This window comes from Triturus cristatus, chromosome 7, assembly GCF_964204655.1.
Source record: "Triturus cristatus chromosome 7, aTriCri1.1, whole genome shotgun sequence".
NCBI lineage: Eukaryota > Metazoa > Chordata > Amphibia > Caudata > Salamandridae > Triturus > Triturus cristatus.
In genome coordinates, this window is record NC_140590.1 from 1,412,812,636 (window position 1) to 1,412,833,162 (window position 20,527).

Consider the following 20,527-nt stretch of genomic DNA (forward strand, 5'->3'; position numbering starts at 1 on the left):
AGAGATATTCCTGCACCTACATCACATATGGGGCCCTTTCAACCTGGATCTCTTTGCAGACAGGCTCAATACTCAGCTGACACAGTTTTTCAGCTGGAAACCAGACCCTCAAGCAGCTGGGGTAGATGCTTTCTTACAGGAATGGAGAGGTCTAAGGCCAAATGCCTTCCCTCCATTTGTCATGCTACCCAGGTTCCTCCTACATACACGCAGACTCAGGGAAACAGTAGTAGTGGTAACCCCCCTTTGGAAATCTCATGCATGTTTTCCCGTAATCCTAGAAATGTCAATGGACTTCCCTTTACTAATTCCCCACTTCCAAACCCTACTCCTGGGCCCTCGAGGGGAAATACATCCTCTAATAGAAGAAGGCTCCCTCACACTGATGGCATGGAAGATTTCCGGAGACAGTGGGAAATCCCTGGCCTTTTGCCAGATGCTTTCAGACTCATATCTGAGTCTTGGGCCTCTGGAACAAGAAAGGCATATAGACTGGCATGGAACAAATGGATTTGCTGGTGTATTCAACAGGATATCAATCCTATTTCAACTGATGTAGTCTACGTAATCAATTACCTAACAGAATTATTCAAATCTGGTTTATCCTATAGGACAGTAAACATCTATAGATCAGCCATCTCTGCTGGTCATTCCTTAATAGACGGACTTCCTGTCGGCCAAAATACCCTGACAAGGAGGAGAGTCCTTATACCTCCGATACCTAAGTACACTTCACTTTGGGATGTTAAACTGATCCTTCGAGTTTTATACAACTGGGGTGATAATCACCTTTTGTCGCTTAAAAAACTCTCTTATAAACTCACAACCCTTCTTTGTCTTGTTTCATTTAGATGTACATCTGATGTTAGAGCTTTAGATGTCACCAGTAAAGCTTATCAACCTGACGGAGTTTGCTTCTATATTAAAAGAAGAACTAAAACACTTTCCTCAACCATTTTCTACCCTTACTTCTCTGGTAGTCCTAGACTGTGTGTGGTGGAACGTTTGAAAGAATATGAAAGGAGAACCCTTAATTTGAGGAACGATTTCACACAACTTCTTATATCTCACGAAGGACCTCACAAAGCCGTTTCACCCCCTACCTTATCTGTTTTTGGAGCTCATTCGCTTAGAGGTGCTTCAGCCTCCAAAGCTCTCACCTTAGGAGGAAGTCTACAAGATATTTTAAGAGCAGCCGATTTGTCTAACAAAAGCATGTTTAAAAGCTGCTACTTTAAACCATTGTCTAATGTAATTGATAATGTATTGAATGCACTTTGAACTTGCATAATATTGGCCTCCGTGTCATGCCATAAAATGTAGATTTTCCACAGCCTGCTGAAAAGAAAATCTGGATTTTATTAAAGACATGGAGGCTAAGATTATCCCACCACTAATACCCGCCCGGGTAGATTAACGTTTTATTTACTTTCTTTCAGAGTGACGAGCTTTGGTCATGGAATCCTTTCTCTCCTGGAGTTATTCATGAGGAAATTGTCTGGATTAAAGTTATACCATTCGCAATGCAGAATAAAAGAAGGAAGATGGCTGCCTGTTACTAGTCTATATAGATGTTCAGAATGTTTTGAAAGTTCTAAATTCTCACTAATTGTTGCTGCTGTGTGAGCTGGCAATAAAAGGAGATTGCATAATCTTAGCCTCCGTATCTTTAATAAAATCCAGATTTTCTTTTCAGCAGGCTGTGGAAAATCTACATTGCTAGCCCACACATCCACCCCGAAGTAGGCCGTGGACTGCCAGCTTCACTACCATGAGAGATTCGAGGGCTACCTTGGGGTGCTTGGTTCCTGGTGAGGAGACAATTGTAGTCCTGTTACTTGTGCAGGCTTCACATTCTGCACAACTAATAACCACATTTCTTACAGATACTCACAGTGCTCTAAATTTAACTTGGTTTAGAATCCTCATTATGTTATTTCTGTAAAATTTTAAGTTAGTGTGTTGTGACTTATGTGAAGAGGCCTGTCATAGACTGAAAAATTTAAAGAGTTGTAAGATATTCGCACGGCCAATCCTTCTGGGCAATTTTCATAAAATAAATGTTAAAACAAGTGTTTAGCCTGTGTTCATTTCTAGAATACTCCAGTCTCAAGAATTGCACGAGTATTTGTGAATAAAACCATACTCTCCCCCTTTTACACCTGTTAGCATTGCTACATACATCTTTCCTATTTCCGAACCATCTGGTGCCTTAAACAGCCCTTTCCCTCCTTTTAATAAAAAACCCAGGCATAGTAGGATAAATCTGGCAGCCTTAAGCCCCCTTTCTCATATTGTCGTCTTAATTCTTTCCATGTAATACGCACTCCTTTAGAGGTCCAAATAAACCAGTTATTTTTTACTGGGATTTTTTAAGCCACTCTTTCTTAAATGCCATTGGAATATTCTGAAATAGGAAGGTAATTTTGGGGAGAATTGTCATTTTGATGATATTGACTCTCCCATAGATGGATAATGGCAGGTGAGACCACCCCAACAACAGTTTCCCAATTTCCTTGTTGATCTTCTGAAAGTTGGTTTCAGGGATTTGTTCTATTTTCTGAGTGATTTTAATGCCCAGATACCTCATTTCCTTTTTAACACAACTCTCTTGTGTAATAACATTCCAAACCATTATGACCATTTTGCCTTGATTTATTTCGTACCCATACATCTTCCCAAAACCTGCAACCAGCTCACAAACTATTGGTGATGAAAGACTGAGGTTTGATGTATACACCACCAGATCATCCGCATATAATCCCACTTTCTTTTGCCAGCCCCTAGCTTGAAAAGGAATTATCTTCTCATCCTTCCTGATTTTCTCCGCCAAGGGTTCAATATAAAGATCAAAAAGTAGTGGGGACAATGGGCACCCCTGTCTTGTCCTATGGTGACCCGCGCTACTTTAAAAAGATACGCCTGAAAACCCTACAGAGCTTAGCAATAACATGGTACAAAGTTAGGAGAGAGTTAAAAATCAACTATTATAGTGGGATGGCGCCTTTCTTTGACCCTCCGGGATCTCCAGAGTGGTCGAAGGACTGTTTGGCGTGTCCATTAATAGACGCAGGAATAACTATCTGGAGCCAATTAATGATGAATGGAGCCTTAATATCTTGGGAAGAGAGCCAAATACTATTTAATGGTCAATTATCAAGATTCAAGTATCTCCAAATGATGCGTTTGAGCCTCACAGATGGTCTTGCAGCAGGACTGTCTAATAAACCGGAAACAAGCATGGTAGCTGGTGTAACTAAAAAAAAAGAGGTAGCAAATGGATACTGGCTGTTAATGGAGATAGCGAATGGTGATTTCAACCTGCCAACGGTGCTGTGGGAGAAGAGCCTGCCAGGAGAGCAGAGCCAAGATTCATGGCAAGTATCTTGCGACATGTTATATTCCACAGTACGGCCCACATATTTAAGGCGGAACCACCTCTTTTGTCTTCATAGCGTATATTGGACCTCATATAAATTGTCTAAACTGGGAAACGGAGCGGTGCCAAGATGTCCCAAATGTGGTAAAGAGAAAGGTGATGATACCCATATGTTTATAGAATGTCCGGCGATCCAAGGTTTCTGGCTGGAGGTGAGTAGCACAATTCTTTCAATACTTGGTGAAATGATCCAGGAAAGCAAATCTTTCGGTTTTTTTGGGCTTCCAGAAGATAGAGCGCCATGTTACTCTGAAATTTGTAGGGGTGCATCATATTCACTGTTAGTCCGCACCCACATATTAATCGAAGTAGTATTTAGGTGTGATTTAGAAATGTATCATTAGAATCTGTTTAACATAAGAGTGATTAGAAATGCAACAATGCTTTTCATGAAGAGTAATGTCGTAGTTCATTGCAAATGTATTTTTAGTCAATGCTTAGTGATTGGTTTTCATGTAATGCATCTTATTAGGTTTAACGTGCACCATATTAAAGTTTGCACGTGTAGTCTGCTTACTCACGTATAAAGAGTAATTAAACTAATGCTTATAGTGTGATTTTAGGAGTGTGTTTAACAGTGTAAAGGCCTGATCGCATATACGTTTAAAGAGAAAGGCCTGCTCATTTCTTATGTTAGCTAAATGTTATAGGCCGAAAATGATTTCCCTTGGTAAAGGCTTTGGATTTCAGGATGATGGAAAATCTTAGAGAAGGGAAAAGTTTCTTGTTCTCATGTTTCTGTTGCAGGTGCAAGGACATTTAGTTCGTTAAAGAGACTAGATCTTTGTTTTAGGAGTTAGGATGGTACGAGAAGCCAATATGGGAGTACACCGGAATATAAGGATGATACTTTCAGCCGAGATGGTGTCTGGGACCCAAGGTCAAGCTAACCGTCGTTGGATGAAATACAAGTTTCACTGGAAAAGTACTGGAAGAAGACCTGGCTGAAGAGGTGTGCCGAAGGGCGTGTTCTATGTTTTTGGGATTCTGTATTAGGGACAGTGCCCCAAGGGTTGAGCAGTTGAGGTTTAGATGGGAAGCTAGAAGGAGCATCTTAGAGTGAGCTCTGACTAAGTGAGTGCACTTCTAAGGAAGTCTTCACTTCTGACACCTTTTTATTCTCTTGCCTGTGAGGGAAAATACTTACTAGGGATGTCACCTTAGAGATAGAGTAGGGATAGACTAACTGCTTTTCCTTTTAGGCTAATGACTTCTAATGTAGAGACTGGACTAATTGTCGCATTTCTGATGTTATTGGAATTGATTATTATTCTTATTCTGAGTTGAATGAGACTCCTGCGTAGGTTATCTTTTGTATTAGTGCCCATTTATTTCCTTCACCTTGTATTGAGGTGTTTGTATGTGCAGTTATTCTTGGTTGTAATAAAATCCTAAAAATTTAGATTCGGAGTCAGTGGTCCTTTGGAACTGAGATTTGATTCTGTTGATTATGTACTAAGAATTGGATTTCCTCCCCTCTACACTATTTAGCAGATAAAAAGATCCTGGTGACCTGAGAGGATTCTTGGTGATGGTAAGATAGGCAAGAATCTGGCTGCATCAGTTGGTAGCAGAGTAGGATGGTTATCTCTGATAGTGAGGGGAGATCTAGATCAAGATAAGAGATTCTAGAGGCCCATAGAAGTCGAGTGATGTGACCCATCGGATGGTGAGCGGCAGATGACGACAATTGATGGAGATAGATGGAGAGTAGTGGTGTGGCGGAAAGCAGCAGTTCGTGGAGGAGTGAGTATGAATAGGGTGATATGTTTTGTAGATTGCGGTGTTGATCTGATTGTGTGATGTCTTGCAGAGTTAGTATGAGAGTTGAGTGATTGTGAGATCAGGCTGTGAGCGCGCACAGCCCGGGGATTCTTAGACTCGACGAGTAGTCTGAGAAGTTGTGGTGTAGAAGACACCCAAGGTAGATTTTGTTGACCATTGAAAGGGGATCGTGAGACGTCATCGATTACCCAGACCGACATAGGGGGGAGCGAATGTGTGAGTGCGTGAGTAACCGATGCTGGTCGTGGGTTGTTGTATGTGGAACATTGAGTGTTTGAAGCCTATCAGTTGAGGCGATTGTCTGGTCATTTCGCGGACAGACAGTTGCCAGGTTTGAGGTCAACAATTTCAAGAGACTGTCGGAGGCAGTCAGAGAAGTGATTGTTCGGTCGTGGACAGATAATTACTTCAGAGTGTGAATGGGACGAATGCAAGGGTGAGACGCAAATTGTGAAGGAGGGAAACTGCTGCGAGCGGAGGAAGTGTGACGTCAGAAGGTGCCGCGCTGCGATAGGTTGGTTGGTGTGAGTCGCGCTGCTATTGGTGGATTGACATCAGGAAGTGAACGAGAACATTGTGCGCGATCAAAAATCTGTTCATCATGAAATGTTTTAAGGTTTTCTGAGAATTATGTAGAGGTGACTAACAGGTGGTTACTCGAGGGGGAAAAGAAGCCCCTTCCGAGGATACTCCGGCACATTATATGGCAAGGAATGTGGGATTGCATACTATAATTTGGCTTGAAAATTGGCATAAAATGACTCATGGCGAGGGAGAACTGACTTTCCCATGATATGGTACTTTCAGGTTGGAGGTGTTGTATCAGTTGTAATCTATAATGTCTTTGTTGCGACCTCTGCCGAGACAAACTCAGTTTGAGGCATTGCATGCATGGATCAGAGCAGCGTATGACAGGAAAAGAGATCGAAGTCAAGAAAGGGTGAAGAAGTCAATTAGGGCATTCCAGGATGCGAGGTGGGATGCGTTAGAGAAGAGGTGGAGAGTAGAAACGATAGAGGGAGATAGATTGTACCCAGTACTAGAGAAAACAGACAGTGCTAAAACAAAGAGTGTAGATGAGGATGACAGTGATACAGATGACAGCTTAGTAGAGAGGTTGTTGTCCGAGAGACCACCCCCATTCAATCCAGATTCCTATGACGGGAAGTCGGCTCCGGCAGAAGAGACTAGTGGAATACAGACTCAGTCAGAGGTGAGAGTAGTAGGGAAAATTTCGACAGGAACTGAGGACATGCAAAATCAGTCTGTAGCCAGTATAGAGGCTGGGGGAGGTGTGAGGTTGCCGGACGCTTTAAAGGTACCGATTAACATTGGACCCATTATTTCAGTTTACGATCCAGATCAAGAGAGAGTTGGTAGTCGAGAGTTAGCTGCAGCATCGAGGAGTGTGGTTGAGGGAAATGGACCAGTGAGTGGAATGGAGCAGACTCCAAAACCTATAGAATGGAGTACGCCATTGCCAGCCACCGCAGACTCCTCTAGAGGACAGGTGAATGCGAGATCAGTAAGACCAAGGTCCTTGGCCGAGTCAAGATCAGATTTTATGATGTAGGTACCCCCTGCAAAGAATCAGTATGAGAGAACCGTAGAGAGTGAGGTGCAAGGTAATTCAGGAAATCGACCAGTGTCTAGGAATATGACAGAAGAGAATAGACCTCGAGAACAGGACTGCGAGTACGACGAACGGAATGGGGCAGCCTGTCGAGAAATATTGAAGGGCGCCCTGAAAGGGAGGATGTTAGATGTAGTGAGGTTGAAAGCAGAAGTAGACTAAATAATAAGTGGAAATTTGTCCCTCGAAAGGATATACATGTATGAACAGGATGAGTTACTTTTTGTAGCGAAGGATGTGACTCGCAAAGCAAGAACTGCACATGAGAAATTGTCAGAGTTGGCCAAAAAGTATAAGGTGGATCTGTCCAAAACGAAGTCATTGCAGGGAAACCATAGATTAAAGTATAGCGACCAGGAACTGGAAGAGAAAAGGGTCATGGGGTTGAGGACCCATATCAAAGATTTGATTATAGCAATGCGTGCATGGATCATGCTTGATAAATGGGAAGAAAGGTGGTCCAAGAAGAAGAGTTCTAAAAAGATGGTAGGAGAGACGCCACCTCCAGGTGGAGGGATGGTAGATGTAGGGAATTTCCCTTTACGAGAGGTACAGAATGGAGGGTATGTATGTATGTGAGTTCTTATATAGCGCTTGACTTACCCTTGGGCATCTCGGCGCTTGCATTGGGAACCCGTCCTGGTTTTTCCCTGTGAGATAACCCGTACTGGGCATCCCCAAGGTGAAAGCCAGGCATCCCGCCGCGGGGGGGCCGTTGTGGAGATTAAGCAAGCTTGTTGCCCAGAGCTGCATAGTGTGAACTCGTGCTTAGAGTGGGCACCGAAGCGAGAATTATCGAGTCTGTGGACAATTGGGCTCCAGACCCTGCCGCGCCGGGAATCGAACCCTGGTCCCGGGTCTGACCTCTGCTTCAGGGTATGCCTCCTCTAACCAGTGAGCTACACTTCTCCACGAGAAGTGCATGTGCCTTGGAGTAGGGGTGATTTGGCTGCATTCACAAACGATTTCCCTCACTTGAGGGAGAAGCCAGTTGAGTGGTACAAGCAGGTTGATCATTGTGTCAAGATCTCAAAAGTGATATGGATTGATTTGAACACTTTGTTTGACATTGTGGTTCCAGGCGATTTAAGGTCTGCATGTAAAATTGCTGTTGAATGGCCGACTTCAGAGCCCAAAAGAGATCCTATTTCGAATGGTCCGTCACCCATAGTTATGAAGAAGTTTGAGCAAGTGATTACATGGTTAAAATCAACATTTTTGCCTCAGGATATTGATTGGGTTAAGATAGATCGGACAGTCCAAGAGCCAAAAGGGACAGTGCACGAGTACTATGAACGCCTCTTACAGGCCTTCAAGCAGTACAGCGGATTAGATGCCTTAAATACAAATTACATGGGACAGTTTATTTCGAAGTTCGTGTTGGGATTGAGACCAGAGGTTAGTCTCATGATACAGCAACATCTGATTTGCTGGCAGAATAAGCCGGTGGATGAGATCTTGCGGAATGCCAGATACTGCAGTGATGAGATAGAGTCGAAGCACAGGAAGTTGAAGGACAAACTGATGCTTGTTCAGATGCAAAAGGCTCAAGTTCAGTCTAGTGGAGGGACGTTAGGAAGGAGGCAGGGAAATAACCAAAGAGGAAATCAGAATGTCCAAGGTCAGGGAAGACCAAAGCCAGTTGATCCTAAGACTGGAATGGATGTGGCGACATTGAAGAAGACCACTGTGTGTCATCTTTGTCACCAGATTGGGCATTGGAAACGCGAGTGTCCCTTGAACCCAATCAATCAAGTGCAGCAAGAAGTGGAGATAGCTCAGGTACCTGTACCCAAAGCAGTCCCTACAGTGACTAGACCAAGATCGGTGAAAGGGGGACTTTTAGTCCACAGGTACAAGTTCCCCAGCCACCTAGAGTTCAATGTGTTCAGCAGGGAGCTCGGACTTATCAACAGATGCCCTTGTTCGAAGGGTATGAGGAGTTCAGTCCCGACCCATTGGCATGACGGTGCCTGAGAGGGGAGGAGGACTGCACACTTGGAGCAGTCTTGGAGGTAGACCAGAGGGGCCATTTGTAGAAGCAGATATTGATGGTCACCCTACCACCTTTTTGGTTGATACTGGTGCTACCCGGTCTACTGTGAGATCAGCAGTAGTCCCTAACATACCCCTCTCGGGACAATCAATCCAAGGTGTTGGTGTAGAAAATAAGAAAATGACCAGTCCACTGACAGAGCCAGTTCCTGTGAGAATAGGAACTTTCCAGGATCGACACCAGTTTGTGGTGTGTGACTCGAGTCCAGTTTGCCTGGTAGGAAGAGATCTGTTGTGCAAACTGAATTGCACCATCTATTGTACCCCGAAGGGCGTTGAAGTACAGACAAAGGATGATGATGCGACCTTCAAAGTTGCAAATCAGCACTTGTGTATAGAAATGTACCCAGCGCTGACCGTGGAGGAACTTCCACTTGACTTGAGGGATTCTGTGTCACCCGAGGTGTGGGTCTTCACCGGAGAGGAGATTGGGTTGATTAAGGGTGTAGAGCCAGTGAAGATTCAGGTTAAACCGAATGTAGAATTTCCTGGGACGCCCCAGTCAATTTGTCACCCGAGACTATTGCAGGGATCAAACCTGTAATCGAATCTATGATCAAGCAGGGAATTTTGAAGGAGATCATGGGTAGCCCATGTAATTCACCTATTATGGGACTATAGAAAGCGAGTGGAAAATTCAGGATCGTGAAGGACTTGCGAAAGATCAACACAATAGTTGTTCCATGCTGTCCGGTGATACCGAATCCATCTGTGATCCTGTTTCCGAATCCATGCGAAGCTGAGTGGTTTACAGTGATTGATCTGTGTCAAGCATTCTTCTCGATCCCACTTCATGAGGAAAGCCAATTTCTTTTCGCTTTCCAGCTGGAAAACCGCGTGTTAACGTGGTGTCGTATCCCCCAGGGATACACAGAGAGTCCATTGATCTTTATTCAGATCTTGAACAAGAATCTTGAGAGTCTTGTGCTGCCGCAGAACTCCGTTCTGGTGCAATACATCGATGACTTGCTCATTGCCTCAGAAACAGAAGACGCATGCAGAATTGATACCATTGCTTTACTGAATCATTTGGCAGAGAATGGACAAAAGGTGTCCCCAAATAAATTGCAGTACTGTCTGAGTGAAGTGCATATTTGGGATACAGAATTGAGAAGGGCAAGAGGAAGGTGTCACCAGATCGCATTGAGGCCATTATGAACATGCCTGTGCCTACCATGCAGAGAGAAGTCAGAATGTTCTTGGGGATGGTTGGCTACTGTCGCCAATGGATTCCCAATTTCTCCATTGAAGCGAAGCCTTTACAGCGGCTGACGCACAAGGATATGAGTGATCCGGTACCATGGGACAATGACTGTTTGATGGCATTTTTAAGGCTGAGAGAAGCCATGTGTCGCACTCCAGCTTTGGGAATGCCTGATTACAACAAGGCTTTTACTTTGTTCTGTTGCGAGAGAGAAGGTTGTGCATTGTCAGTTCTGACTCAGAATCATGGAGATGTCCGTAGACCAGTTGCTTACTTTTCAGCTACTTTAGATCCAGTAGCTTCTGCGTTCCCCGGATGTCTTAAATGTGTTGCTGCAACAGGTGTCAGCATTGAAAGGTGTGAGAGTATTGTAATGGGACATCCACTTACAGTTTATGTGCCACACTCTGTTGAACTGTTGATGACAAGGACCAAAACACAGCACCTCACAAATAATTGATTAACACGCTATGAGCAAGTTATACTGGCCGCAGAAAATGTGACTTTGAAGAGGTGTTCTGTTTTGAATCCCGTAATATTGATGCCTATTCCAAATGCAGATGGTGAAGATTGTGAGGATCACGATTGTCTTGATGTGACTGAACTATGCACCAAACCGAGACCAGACATTGTTGATGAACCGCTCCTTGACCCTAATGAAATTTTCTTTGTGGACGGTTCACGTTTAAGAGACGATGTTGGTCGATTAAGGGCAGCGTTTGCTGTATGTACCATCACAGGAGTGGTTGAAGTTGCTTGTTTAGAAGGAGTATACTCCGCACAGGTAGCTGAAATGATTGCTTTGACCCGTGCCTGTTTGGCTGCTGATCAGATCCGGATAACGATTTACACTGACAGTCAGTACGGGTTTGGTGTGGTTCATGACTTGGGACAGTTATGGTCACAGAGAGGATTCATGACATCTTCAGGTTCGCCCATTAGAAATTGGGAATATGTGAGACAATTGTTGGAAGCATTACAATGTCCCAAGGAGATTGCGGTTGTCAAATGTTCTGCTCACAGTAAAGGGAGTGACTTTTTTTTCACTGGGAAATAACTATGCAGATGAGATGCCCGTTTTTGTGCAGAACAAGGATACATATTTACAGGCGGGTACACTGGAGAGAGCCAAGAAAGAACCGAGCTCAGCATGATGTTAGCCATGGCCGATACATGGGAGGAACTAAAACGATTGCAGGATGAGGTTACTGATCAAGAACGAGATGACTCGATAAGATCAGGATATGAGAAGGGAGACGTGGATGTGTGGGTTTCGAGTGATGGTCTAGCTGTGCTACCGGAAAGTCTGTTGAGCCCAATGGCAAGATTGATACATGGTGCAGTACATCTTGGCAGAGATGCAATGGTGCAAGTGTTTAGGCAGACATGGTAAATCCGAAGTTTCGTGCGGTTGCTGAAGCTGTATGTCAGAGGTGTGTCACGTGTCAACAGATGAATGCAGAAAAGAAAACTGCTGTAACTTTGAGTCACATTGGGAGGTCAGGAGGGCCTTTCAATAGAATGCAGTTGATTTCATTGAGATGCCGGAGTGTAATGGGCTGAGGTACATCTTAGTTGTGGTGTGTGTCTTTTCAAGGTGGGTGGAGGCTTACCCAACACACAGGTGTGATACACTCACTGTAGCTAAGCTGTTGCAGAGGGAACTTATCCCTAGGTTCGGTTTTCCGACCTCTTAGAGTCGGACAGAGGGACGCGCTTCCACAGTGAGATCATGAAATTGCTCTGTGCTGCCTTGAATTTGGATCAGAGGTTACATTGCAGCTACCGACCAGAGGCTTCTGGGATTGTGGAGCAAGTTAATGGGACTTTGAGAGCACGGATGGCAAAAGTGTGTTCTTCGACATCCCTGAAATGGCCTGATGCACTGCCCTTGGTCCTCATGAGCCTTCATAGTGTTCCCGATAGGAGAGCGGGGTTGTCACCTCACGAGATCCTGATGGGGAGGGCAATGCGATTACCAGCGATACCTGCTACTGCTCTGATTAACATCACTGATGACTTAATTCTCGACTACTGTAAGAGACTGGCTGACGTAGTCCGTTCTGTGTCCCAGCAGGTACAAGCAGCAACTGTTCCAGCCGTAAGTGACCTGTTGACGTGGCTCGTACAAGGTAATACTGGTCACGAGCACAGCAGTGAAGTGTGGAGGGTTGCCGAACTGGGTGCATGCCTCCCATACCCGCAGAGTTCCAGCACCCTTGGAAGAAACAGCCCCTCTTGTGAATGAAAATCCAGCTGAGGTGGCAGGGCCATCTAAGAAGGCAAGTCAAGCTGTAAGGGTTGCGGATGCAGTTGGTTGTGCACTGGATCGAGCTGAAAGGGGTTGTGTCAATCAAAACCCCGAATTTGACTCTGACGGAGAAAGTATTGCTGTGGGTGGAGTAGAGTCAAATTCAGTCGACGAAGGAAGTAGTGCACAGGGTACTCAGAGGGAGAGCAGAAGTGCCACAGAAGCAGAAGAGGTTTGGCCTGTGAGCCAGAGGCGGCTGAACCTGAGGTTGGCACCTGAAAGAGATCTTGCCCCAGTCTCCGAAATGTCTGAATCTGAACAGAGTGACGAAGAGCAAGCTCGAGGTGGTCTGAGAAGATCCAGGAGAACAAGAGTGCAGTGTCAAAGATACGCCTCACCAGAGTGGACATACGCTGTGACTGATGCCAGGAGTGGTGAGCTCAGGGAGGCTGAAGTCTTTGACGCTGGTCAGCGATTTCCCGAACTTGAAAGTGGATGTGCTGCTGTTGGTTCCGGGAGTGGAGATCGAAGGAATACTGACTCTCACTATTCTGAATCCACCACGTCTAAGCATAATTCGTGAACTAATTCTGGAAACGCTGGTTTTTCCAACTTTTGGTTATGTACCACCGCATCAGGAACTAGTGTTGCTTCGTCTTGAACTTTTGCAGCGTGTTTTAGAGATTCTGGGAGCTGATGTTATTTTGGACTGAAGGTGAACTTTGTTGTATATAAAAGTCTATAAAGAAGATAACCCAGGCCTGAGTGGAAGAAGAAGAAATTTAGGGGCTTTCCGTCAAGACGACGAAAGAAGGCTAGGGAAGTCTTTTTGAGGACTGTGTAAATAAGGAACTGAAAGTTGCAAGGGAATTTCCAGCTCTTGAAGTATCGTTCGAACTGGTTAGCAAGTGACACCCAGAGGAGAAATAGACTCTTAACTGTTGCTGCTGAAACCAAGAACTTTGAGAACTTTGCTGAATCATGGATGCTGGAAATGCTCATCGTAGGTCTAAATTAGTAATAGGTACACTTATAGGGTTGGTGTTAGTTTCTATAATCATAATAGTTGTAGCCTCGTATATCGTTTCACATGAGCAGGAAGAGAAGGTACAGGGAACACCTACGCCTACCACTTCTAGCCAAAAGGAGGTCACTATAGGAGCTAAAAGAGCTTTACTAATCGAAGAGTGTCGTAGATTTCACATAGATTTGTCTAGAAGTGATTTTAATCTTAATGCGTATGTGAAGCTGCTATATGAATATGTGGATGCGATGGATGCAAAGGACTGTTACGTGTGCATGCAGTTACCTTCCTCAGTGGACGAGGGTATTAGATACTATCATCTTCCACTGACGTATGGAATTTCTTGTAGTTTGTTGCTTAGTATCTTTTATGAAAGAGGTCAGTTTGAGTATTTCTTTTCTAATTACGATGCAGTACTTCCTGAAGTTCCAGTTTACAAGCATTTGAATAAGTAAGATTATTACAAGTCAGAGGACAGACTCCGGAAGTATTTCATACCGTCTTTGGAACTGGATACGGCTTATGCTCATCGGCATAATTTGACCTGCTCATTGTCAGATACAGAGAAGAAGTTTATAGATTAGGTGGAAGATAGATATAGAAAACTAACTGAAACACGAGATGCAGGAGATAGCCCAGTAGATTGGACTGATGAGGAAAGATTACATAGATCTAAAGGGAGTTATGGTCCCATAGGATTGGACAAGGAGCAGTGAGGGAAGCTGTGTGTGAGACGTTATCAAACCTATTATGAAAAGGTTTTGGTAGGACAAAGTACGTGTGACCATATCTTCACTATGGAAGATTCTGCTAAGAACGTTTTGCAAGGCTCGGTGCAAGTGATTCCAACTGTTTATTATGTGTGCGGAAGGAATTCTTATGTTAGGTTGTCTGCGAATTGGTATGGTACATGCTATTTGGGAATTATTTTTCCGAAAATCTACCATGTAGAAGATTTGGAGCTTTTGGAAACTGGACAGCATTCTAGAGCAAAAAGAGCCGCGAGTACAGGGATGGTGATTGGAAATATTTTTGAGCAATGATACCGAGTTTAGGTGTGGTCTTGAATGATATGAAGATCAGAAGGCTGGCGACTGTAGTTGATGAGTTGTCAATGAATACAGCACGGTCTTTGATACTGGTGGATGGAGAGATGTTATCGATAAGGATGATGGTTTTGCAGCATTGCCTTGCTTTAGATGTATTATTAGCAAAAGAGGGCAGAGTCTGTAAATTATTGAAAGTTCAGGAATGTTGTACGTATATTCCAGACAACAGCAAGGATCTGGAGAGATATATAGACAACATTACCACAACTCATCAAGAGATAGAGGACTTGACCGAAGAGGGTGTGTGGGAAAAGATTTGTAAAGGATTTGGTCATGTGGGAAGTTGGTTTGCGAATTTAGGAAAAGGGTTCCTTGGCTTTGTGCTAAAACCCCTCATTATTGTTGTGGTTTGTGTGGTTTGCTTGTGGGGGTTCATCAGAGCTCATAAGTGGTACAGAGGAAACAGAGTTGAAAGAGCTCTCAGAGTGAGTGAAATGCGAATGGCCAGACTGCAGGACAGTCAATATCAGAACCTTAAGAATATGGAGAGATTCCGATGGGGGAGGATGGCGACCAGTACTGTTTAGGTTGGTTCTTTCTCCAAGGGAATTGTGAGATGGTTTGATGACATTTGTCATCAAAGGGGCGAACTGATAGAGCGCCATGTTACTCTGAAATTTGTAGGGGTGCATCATATTCACTGTTAGTCCCCACCCACATATTAATCGAAGTAGTATTCAGGTGTGATTTAGAAATGTATTATTAGAATCTGTTTAACATAAGAGTGATTAGAAATGCAACCATGCTTTTCATGAAGAGTAATGTCGTAGTTCATTGCAAATGTATTTTTAGTCAATGCATAATGATTGTTTTTCATGTAATGCAATGTATTAGGTTTAACGTGCACCATATTAAAGTTTGCACGTGTAATCTGCTTACTCACATATAAAGAGTAATGAAACTAATGCTTATAGTGTGATTTTAGGAGTGTGGTTAATAGTGTAAAGGCCTGATCGCATATACGTTTAAAAGAGAAAGGCCTGTTCATTTCTTATGTTAGCTAAATGTTATAGGCCAAAAATGATTTCCCTTGGTAAAGGCTTTGGATTTCAGGATGATGGAAAATCTTAGAGAAGTGAAAAGTTTCTTGTTCTCATGTTTCTGTTGCAGGTGCAAGGACATTTAGCTCGTTAGAGAGACTAGGTCTTTGTTTTAGGAGTTAGGATGGTACGAGAAGCCGATATGGGAGTACACCGGAATTTAAGGATGATACTTTCAGCAGAGATGGTGTCTGGGACCCAAGGTCAAGCTAACCGTCGTTGGATGAAATACAAGTTTCACTGGAAAAGTACTGGAAGAAGACCTAGCTGAAGAGGTGTGCCGAAGGGCGTGTTCTATGATTTTGGGATTTTGTATTAGGGCCAGTGCCCCGAGGGTTGAGCAGTTGAGGTTTAGATGGGAAGCTAGAAGGAGCATCTTAGAGCGAGCTCTGACTAGGTTAGTGCACTTCTAAGGAAGTCTTCACTTCTGACACCTTTTTATTCTCTTGCCTGTGAGGGAAAATCCTAAGTAGGGATGTCACCTTAGAGATAGAGTAGGGATAGACTAACTGCTTTTCCTTTTAGGCTAATGACTTCTAATGTAGAGACTGGACTAATTATCGCATTTCTGATGTTATTGGAATTGATTATTCTTCTTACTCTGAGTCAAATGAGACTCCTGCGTAGGTTATCTTTTGTATTAGTGCCATTTATTTCCTTCACCTTGTATTGAGGTGTTTGTATGTGCAGGTATTCTTGGTTGTAATAAAATCCTAAAAATTTAGATTCGGAGTCAGTGGTCCTTTGGAACTGAGATTTGATTCTGTTGATTATGTACTAAGAATTGGATTTCCTCCCGTCTACACTATTTAGCAGATAAAAAGATCCTGGCGACCTGAGAGGATTCTTGGTGATGGTAAGATAGGCAAGAATCCGGCTACATCACAGATAATTATGAATCTCTGTCAAAAAATACTAAAAAATTGATATTTTATCTAATACTACTTGCTCGTAGGGAAGTTTGCAAAAATTGGGTCAAAGTTACTCTTCCTAATAAAATAGAATGGTGGGCCTCAATAAAATATACCAATACATTGGATAGACTACATAGATGTAAGCACAACGGTTTCTGGCTCCCCTATGGGAACTGGGAACAATCATTGAATAATAAGGCCTTTATACCATATTGCTAAAATACTCTAGTGGTGGCTTACGGACGACAGGGCAACATAGTCACTGATGGTTGAGTATAGATGGCAAGGTGTAGAGTGTACCATACCGGAAAATATAAGATCACTGGTTGGCGCCATCTTCGAGGTGATCAAGGAGTAAACTCCTGTATACCTGGGCAATAAGTTCTTAAAAAAAAAAAAAAAGAATTGCATTAATTGAGAATGGACAATATTAGAACACATTGGCGTATATTTACAAGGGGATAGCGCTATCAGAATGTCACTTTTAGCGCCATTCTGCATATTTCTCAATTCTCCATATTTACAAAGCAGCGCTAAGCCATTTCGAGTGGCTAAACGTCGCCCTGTAAATACGGCCCCTTTACATGCATCACTTTATGTGAAAGGGGCGTTAAATGGGTGTTAGTGTGGGCGTTCCAATGTAACACCCATTGCATTTTGACGCTGCCCCAGATTTACAAGGATGTATAATTCTGAGGCAGCGCCAAAAAAGAATGCCATGAAAGAGCAGGCATTAAAATGGCACAACATGAGAAGTACTTTTATTTGTCCTCGTTTTTGCTTTTTCTATGTGTGCTGTATGCTGCAGCACACATAAAAAGTGCAAAACACCATTAAGGATTGTTTGTGTGCAGGAAGGGACACCTTGAAATAATGACAATTTCTTACTTCTAAGCGTGCTGAAGAATGGGGCACATATAGAAGTAACTAATTCCCAATATTGATTGTTTATGTCCAAGAAGGGGCACCTTCCTGCACATAAACAATCATTCCCTGCAGCGCAAGCACCCTAGAGCAAGGGAGCTATTTTTAACACCAGAGTAAGGGCAAACACAGGGGTGACCATATTGTTGTAAATACGACGCATCCCTGCGTTTTGGAAATGTCAGAGCCCGGCGCTGGCAAATTTGGCGCAGCTCTGCGCTCGACATTTCCTTGTAAATATGCCCCCTTGAAATTAGTTGTAAAAACACATTTCAGGAGCCAGATGAAAATGCCCTTCTACTATTAAGTGATACGGTGCTAAGGCTCTGTTCAATACCGACAGATTTGTTTGCTACGACTCTAGGAAAGTATTAATCATACCGCTGCCCGGAATCAAGCAGTCACCTGCCATGCTGCAGCTTGTTAAAACATCTGCTTTTACAATACGAAGGGAGTCCCATTCTGGAGGCGAGCTCGTGAACATGATGAAAAGCAGACTTTGAGTATGAGGCGCTAAAAGAAACGCCAGACTCCCTATATTACACTGGCGAACATCAGATCGCTTTGACTTCACGACCAATGGGGTCTATAATACACAAACACACGTAGAATTAGTGCCGCGCGGAGGAGAGGCGAAGGGTCCAACCTGAACCCGCCATGGAGCTAACAAGGCTCGTGAAATTATACACTGACTCCTAGGAATCCGTGGCAGTGTGTGCTAACATTTAAAATCCATTTGAGCATGCCTGACACTTTTTAAGTGGTGATTTGAGAATAAATGTACATTAAGCCCCCGTCTGTTCTAGCTGCCACGGTGGCACTAGTAAGTTCGACACAGACATCTACACTTAGGAAGGGATCAGCATAACGATTAGCCTCATCATTTTTTATTTTATGAACTGAGTTGCTCAGGTGTGCTGCAATTTGATTTGTGAGGCACTTTACAAACGGTGAATTTTGGACACTTTATCAATTCGCTTGTCTTTCTTTTTCAATCACAGTCACAGTTTCAAGGTCTCCTTCACCAAGCCCTGGTACAATGATGCAGAGATGCCGCAAGAGGAATAACCCATGCCGTGCAGTTCAATTGTTTCCGGTTTCGGTATTAACGCACCATCACGGGTTCCCACTTCCCTGCCCCATCAGTGAGGTCAGAGAGCATGCGCAGCCTTCTCGTTTGGTGGCATACAGGCTGGTCCTTTCTTCACCTTGTAGGAATGTGACCAGGAGTCAGGATTTTACGGGACAGTCCCGGGTTTCCACCAGCGGTCCCAGCAGATTTCGGCTATTTTGGGTCATGTCCCGGTTTTTTGAGGGAGTCGACTGAAAACAGTGAGAGACATGTTTTTTGGGTGTTCTAAAGCTGTGCTAGTTAGCAGCTGTCATAAGTAAGCAAATGTAATTAACATGTATGATGCTGGTTGTAGAAATTACATTTGATTTATTTTCTTCGTGCCTCCTCTGTGATCCTATGTTGAAAAGAGTTGTCATTCTGCGTCATTCCGGTGATGTTAAATTGCAGTCCTTCTATTTTGTAAATATCCCGGTTTTTGGTTCTCAAGATCTGGTCACCCTCCCTTGTAGTTACACAACAACTGCCTTCAGTATCAGTAGCGGTCCGTGGAGAGAGTTCCGTGGGGCGGTGAGGCGGGGCGGGGGAGGGGCAGGGTGGGGAAATGTGAACACCGGAATATGGATGAACGGAGGTAAGTACACATTTAAATAGATAAAACGAATTCCTTTGTGCGTGATGCATCGCAGAATGCATTTCCCCATCCTGCCCCTCCCCCGCCACGCCTCACCGCCCCACGGAACTCCCTCCACGGACCGCTACTGTTCAGTATTGCTCCTGGGACAGACAGTGGCTTTTTAGGTCTTGCCTGACCCAGCGCATGCTCTGGTCTGGCTAGACTTATTGAGAGGGCTCCAAAAAGTGCTACCAGGCCAGCCTAGAGCTACAGTGCATGTGCGTGGGCGCGCACACCGCGCACATGCTGAGATTTACTTTCACTTTCGCGGCCGCACGGCCTCTTTGATGTTTGATCGCTTTCACTTTCGCGGACGCACGCCCGCTTGGCATAGCTTTTGGGACCTTATAAGTATTTAGTTATGCAACTGTTGCATGGCTAAACATTTATAAGGTCCCAAAGGCGAGACCTATTGGCTATGCCAATGCTTGTTTAATTTGTTTTTTCTCAGTTTGATCTTTGTTTAGTCCCGGGCCTACATTGCAGGGACAGGCCCCTTAATGTCGCTTTCACATGTCAGTGTGCTCTCCACCATGCTCTTCGTAATGGTACTCATGATTGTTCTGGGCCCTTATAGAACCAGTGGCGCCCCTGGCCGCTGTCTGCTTTGGCAAGTTCTGCTTGGTTGTATGTCCCAATGCCACAGAGGCCTACATCAGGAGAAGGGAACTGTTGAGCAGCAACTGGATGTGTTCATGTCAGAAGACAAGTTGCCATAGCGGGCAGGACCACTTTTAAAATGTATAACTGTTGTAAGGACGGATCAATGGCAATATACAGTAGTATCTATTACTGACCCATCTCATTGATTGATGCCACAGCCAAGCTTCCAGTAACATGGGACTATGGGGCATATGTATCAAATACCGTTATTGCGATGCTCAAACAGCGATTTTTAGGGAATCGCTATTTGAGAATCGCAAAACGGGATGTAATAAAAATTCGCAAATGTTTTGCGATTCCTTGGCATTCCTTAATTGCGATTAGCAAATTACTAATCGCAATTAAAGAATACCTTCCCATTCATTCCTATGGGATAGGAGGCCCATAGGAATGGATGGGAAGACATTCTCAATTTGCGATTCGCAATTTGAGAATCGCAAAATGAGAATGCAATTTCAAGGGTGCCAGGGTGTCAAAAGGACACCCTGTTGCACCCCTGAAATATGTATATGTCCACATGTGGCGCACATACATGCCCTAAAGGCATGTATGTGCGTCACATGGCACATTGAAAAATGCAAAAAAGTGCTTTTTTCAAAGAAATCGCAAATTACCACCAACTTGAAGTTGGTGTCAATTTGCGATTCCTTATGGCCAAATTGCACTTTTTCTGTGCTTCATACATTGCATTTAAGAAATCGCAATTTGCGATCCCTTAAATGCAATTGCAAAATAGAG